This window comes from Camelus dromedarius, chromosome 5 (genome assembly GCF_036321535.1).
Source record: "Camelus dromedarius isolate mCamDro1 chromosome 5, mCamDro1.pat, whole genome shotgun sequence".
Taxonomy (NCBI): domain Eukaryota; kingdom Metazoa; phylum Chordata; class Mammalia; order Artiodactyla; family Camelidae; genus Camelus; species Camelus dromedarius.
Window position 1 is genome coordinate 29,884,457 of NC_087440.1, and position 6,362 is coordinate 29,890,818.

Below are 6,362 nucleotides of genomic sequence, written 5' to 3' on the forward strand. Positions count from 1 at the left end.
CAACTCAAAATCTGTTTAAATATCCCTAAACTATTTATGAAAAGGTGACCTTCCGAAGCCTCTAGTCAGTCTAGAAGACTGTGGATAAGAGAGGGAAAAATGAAGGAAGAAGGGAGAGAAAAGGAGAAAGGGAAGGAGAGAGACAGGAACAAGGAAGGAATGAGGAAGAGAGCCAGAAAGATGAAGAGCAGGAGGGAAGGGTGGAGGAGGACCAGTGGTCAAGACTGCAGCAGGGAGAGACGGGGACAGGCAGACAGGAGGCTCAGGTGTTCCCTCCCTCCGGAGGAAACGTGTCTGTTCCCTTCCTGGAGTTAAGAACTTGCACTGGGGAAAGCGTGAGGGATCCCATCTCCCCTCATTAAGCTCCTGCCATGATGAGGGAAAGTCTTCATCTTGTGACTTTCTCCTCATGCTCACCTGTGACCATCACTGCCCTTGGAGAAGGCATCAGGCAAGGTCCAGAGTGTCAGACAAACCCCGTGTGCTGTGCTTCTTCGTGTACATACTTTTCCCAGCACCTCATTGCCTGGGACTGCTCAGTCCATTTTGCAATCTCCTCTGCCTCCTCTTCTGCTAAGGTGCGTCACCTACCTTGAGTGCTTTTCCCCCATTCTTTTTTTTCCCCTATCGTTAGATTTTATGGTTTCTGCTACGATCAGGTTTTCATATCCCTAAATGCTTCCCACCCTGTGCAGCTATCTGCAATATGGTAACCTCCTCATCAGAGAGGCACTCGTCACCTCACTTGCCCTCTGTGTGCACTTCCGCGTCTGCTCACCCCGCAGTAGGCTGCACTGGTACCTTCAGTCAGTAGGAGCAATGTCCTTGCTACTCAAAAAGGAAAACTGGGGAGATAACTTACAACATTAATAACTTGAAACAGAAATGGAAATATTAAATGAGGTACATATTGATGAAGCACATTATTATTATGTCTCATGGTAATTCCGTTCAATGATTTTTTTTTTTTTAACTTTCCTTACAAGAGCCTGAGCAGTAGTAAGCGTTGTCCCAGGAACTTTGCCCCCTTGCTAGACATCAGCACACAGTCTGCTCTTTAGTGGAAAGGGTCGTCTTTCATAGACGTCTCCTGGGCTGGTTTATCATTTTTCGTTTCTGTTCCAAACCTGACTGTTAACCATTAGTTCTCCAAGGAGGCTTCCTTCCCACACAAAGGCGAGCACCTGAGGGGCAGCAGAGAGCAGGCTTCCAGCCCATCTTTGCCCGTGGCCGCCTTGCCTCGCTCAGTCCTTGTGTGCTCTCTGCTTCAGGGAGTGCACGTTTTAAGGACTGGGCTGGAGAGATCCCGAAACTGGGCATCCTGACCTCCTCTTCGAGAGCAAGAGCTTGGAAGAGGAAAAGAGAAGAACGAGGTTGAGCAGCTGAGGTGGTACCTTTCTGAGGTCACCCTAAAATAAAACTAACAAATAACAATGGCTAGCAACACGTGCAACTATGTGCCTGGCACTATGCTGAGCACTTACCCCGTTATCCGCCTCACCATCTAGACGCCCTTGTGATAAGGGTATTGTTTTAGTACTGTTTTTGTTTTGATTGTAATTGGTATCTCTCTGTGAAGGAACGTTGCTTAAAATCTCCCTTTAGGTCTGTCAGAATCCTGGTTCAAAGCTGGTCACAAGTCAGCCTGATTTCCCGGTCTCTGTTCTTAATCACTGTTTTATGGCTTCCATCAGTCCAGTCCCTCTTTCTCCAGCTGAGGCCAGATTGTACGCCATTGATGGGCTGTCTCTGTAACTCACTGAGGGGAGACTAGCAGAAGCAGGGAGACTGCCAAAGTGGCCAGTACTAGAATGGTCTTTGAGCCACCAGAGTGTAGCTGTAACAAAACGGTCCCCATCCTGGGAAGCCTGGCTGTGTTGCAGAAGAAATTTTCCAGTTTTTTCTTCCTCCACTGTGCTCTTGGTGTGAGAAAAATCCTCCCTGAGGCAGCCTGAGTGATTCTGTAGTGCTGATGACCCAGAGACCCTGACCCAGATGGAGATGGAGATGGAGAGGCTCTGAGTCCAGGCTGGATCCACGTTTGTAGCTATGCGAGTACAAAAGGTCAGAGAATGGTGGAGTAACAGAAAGGTAGATGTCAGGGCACAAATCAGAGAGCGGAGAGAATAGCTGAAGGTAGGAAAGCAGACAACGGGCCAAGAAGGACAGCAGTGCTGTGAAGTGGGGATGTGAGCCTGGGCATCGTGGTGGGACCATGTCCATAAGCCATTCCTCCCATCCCTGCTTTCACTCTCCTCAGTCTCCTCCAGGGAGTCTCTTGAAAAGAGTGATCCCATAGTGACAGTCCAGGGAGCTCAGCACACATTCCCAGAAATGGGAATCTGGGGTCTCTGAGCCACCTCGGGCTGGAGAGAACAGGACAGCGTGGGCATGGACGGCCGGGTTCAGGCTCCTGTAGCCCTTGTAACCAGCCAAGGACATGCCCGAGTCCTGCCCAAGATACCTCTTCGTTTGGCTTCCTCACACCTCTTAGTCTTTTCTCTCTGAATTCAACTTGGTTTGTGGTTTCAGACTTCTTAACATCCTTGTTCACCCCAAAGTATATACATTCTCAGTGATACTCCATCTAATGACTTCTGGATTTTTGAAAATTTAAATCTTTCATCCATCTGAAATTTATTTTGAAGTATAGTGAGAGATGGTTTTTTTTTGTTGTTGTTGTTACATGATTTATATGTAATCTCAGTACCAATTATCCGGGGAATAAAATTCACTCTCTCACTTTGAATTTAAAGTTACTTTACAAAGTGAGAATGAAATACGTAGCAACTTTCTTCATACACATCAAAAATTAAAACTCCGTGAATTGTAACTTTAAGTCACAAATTAGGTTTGTTTTTTTTTTTAAATTTTTTGAGAGGGCAGGTAATTAGGTTTATTCATTTATTTACTTAATGGGGGTGCCAGGGATTGAACTCAAGACCCCGTGCAAGCTAAGCATGCATTCTACCAAGGAGCTATATCCTCCCCCCCAACAAATAAGGTTTTTAGTGGTTGTTCTTCAATCTCATATATTTGATCATCTTTTTGTTAGAAAAGGAGGCTGGAGAAAAAATGGCTGATTTCATTTCTCATATGTTTGTAAAAGACTTTACGACTGTCAAAATAAAGAAATCCTCTCATCTAGCAAAACAAACAAAATCCTAAAAAATGTTACCTTTAGATATTAAATAATTCTTTTTCTGAATGATCTAGTGTGTTTTGATGCCCAGTTTATCTATTCATGTGCCAACAATGTGCTCTTACTTATTATCATTTTATAAAACATTTTAACATGTTAAAAAGCAATCCACATTCACTCTGCTTCCTATTCCAAAGTTCAGTACAGGGACAGCACAGAAAGTAGGTCAGTGGTTGCCTGGGGCAGAGCGTAGGCATGGGGATTAACTGTAAATGAGCAACAGTGAAAGACACAGACAGACAGACAGGGACAGGGACAGAGACAGAGACAGAGAATACACAATAGATAGTGTGACACAGACTCATGCAGTGTTTCCGACGTTTTTGCCTGGTAACCTCACGCAGCAGAACCGGCCTACCTGTGGTTCACGGACTCCTTGGTTTTCCCTCTGACCTTATTCATCAAAGTCTCTGTGAAGGCACCCAGTGTTCCGCACTTTAAACAAATCCCCAAGGTGATTCTTAGCCCATGAAATTTTGAGAAGCTTTTTCTCAGAATACATGAAAATGTACTTGAGGATCAAAAAAACATTCCCCTCCCCCCCTCATTTTCAGTAAATGTTTCTGGAAAAAGATTGAGATGAACTGTTTTGACCCTTAGGCTATTGTGAATAGTGCTGCTTTGAATATGGGTGTCCAGATACCTGTTGGAGTTCTACTTCTCCTGTCTGCTTTTAAACTTGCTTCAAGGTTAGGGCAGCTCAGATTTATAAGCTGGGAAGGGCCTGAGAGAGGCTGTTTGTCTGGAGCCTCTCCTCATAAAATGCAAGTCTTGAGTCCCAGGTCAGGACTCTGTTTCACCAGACTTAAAAAAAACAGATGAGTCAAAGCTCCTTAGGTTCACGAATATATATGTCAGAGGGGTTATTAAAAGGTCTTTTTAGAGTAAATTGTTCAAAAAAGGAGAAGCTGGATTTTTTAAACTGCTCTTACAATGAGGCATCAATGGACAACAAACATATAATTATATAGCCTCAATCACAAAAGAAAAACTGAAATTGTGTCTTTCAAAGCAGTAATAATGGTTGTACTTTCCAAACTCAGTGCTGGTGAGAGTGTGATAAGGTGGGGAATCAGGTATTTCTGATTACAGTGAAGAATTTGGCAAGTAAAATAAAAAGCTTAAAAAGTTGATTCTTCACTGCCCCTCAACCCCCGATTTTTAATAGAATTCAAAGTAGCAATAAGTTATATAGAAATATGGACAGCAAGTTTTACTTCATAGGAACAAACATTTGAAATTTAAAAATATAAATGACCAAAAATTACGAGGCTGATATGGTCATAGAAATGACAAAACACCCCAATAATAATAACCACTGCAGGAGGAGCTAATAGCTGACATCATCAGTATTCTCATCCAGAGAACAAGAGAATTATATATTCTTAGAGTGGATTATCTTTCAGAACTTACAAATATATGAATCGATGAAATTTTAGAGGTACAGAATATCTGTAATGTTAGAGCAGTGGGACTGTCTGGTTACAAGGGACAGAAGTACCAAACAAATTAACTGAAACACAGGAGGAAGTGCATTGACTCACAGAGGACAGACGTCCAGGAAGCACCACAGGATGAAGAAATTCAATCCACCAGACTCTCGTTTTCTGTCTCCCACTCTGTTTTCTACACTAGCTTCATTCTCAGGCAGGGTCTCTCCAAGTAATGACAGAGAAATTCATCCTCACCTTTACAGGCTATATTTAGGGTCACTGTAAGAAGTGCCAGCCTCTCCCACTCTTGTCCAACATAGAGAATACCTTTTCTGATTGGCTTTGTTTCTGTCGTGTGACTAAATCCAGGAATGTGAGCTCCTCTGATTGGCCCACCTGAGGCTCATGTCCTTCTTTGAGAGGTAAAGGCAAAACCACACAATTAAAACCCCAGTAGAATTCCAATTGTTGACAGGAGGGTTGTTCCCTACAACACAAAAGAAGGAATGGACGCCAAATGCAGAAGTAGCAAGTGTGCATGATAAACGGCTGGGGAAAAAATCGAAACACTGAACTGTATCTGCAATGTGGTCCCAACTAATGGAAATACAGATTGCATGTGAGGGGTGTGGGGGGAACAAAACAAAACCTTATTGAACTGTTATTTTGGAATGGTTTATTTTTTATTGTTCCCTTTAAAGTTGTCTATTTCTCAAAGTTAAGTAACTCTGAAGAAGTGTCACTTAAGAAACGGATGTTTAAAATCTGGTTTGGGCATGTGCTTAAATATTATGTGCCAATTTCTCAGAATGCCACATTTTGATATCTGGGAAGTCTCACTTTTTATCAGCATCAGGAAATGTCAGTTCCTTAGTTTGAATGGTTGAGCAAAAAGAGATTCTAAAAATTCAGTCCTTAGAATTAGACCTACCTTTGTGAATAAATCTCAGAGTATCTCTTCATTCAATTCAGCAAGAAAAAATCTCAGCTTTAACCAGTCTCCAATTTATACTTTTTAACAAACTTTTAATATTTTGCAATATTTATGCAATATTTATTGCTTCAGACCTTCACACCGATAACCAAACTGAGAATGGTGTCAGTTTGAGAAACTCTGGGAAACAATGTGATCCTTCTGGGTCATAAGAGAATCAGTGGGTTCACTGAAACCCACATATTTGCTCAAGTCACATCTTCCCCTTGGGGGTGATTGTGAAAACTTGAGCATCTGAACTTACATAGGTGCAAAGAATACACAACACAAAATAAGAGTTACCCAGTCATTGGAAATTAACCTTCAGAGCACAAATGTAGAGTATTTTTGACACCTTATTTTGCTAACTTGGAGTCACACCCAAGTCTCAGATGACAGAATTCTCTCCTCAACTGATTACATTTTCCTCCACATTTATACTTGGTCATGCTCTATCTAGCTTTTTTTTTTTTTTTTTTTTTTTAATGATTCTACAAAAAATTTTTAAAATTTCTTGAATTGTTATCTGGTATTTTTTCTGTAATGTCAACATGAGTTTAGAAAGTATAGACAAGATATCCAAGATATGGCCATAGGTTTGTTTGATTTCATAGTTTGGTCCTTCTCAGAGATTAGTAATAGTCAGAAAATAGAAGTAGGCAATATTTTAGGATAGAGTATCTCAAAAAATTTTTTTGGGAAAAGGAAAATAACTCCTGTGAGACAATGGACTCGATATCAAGGGAAAAAAATA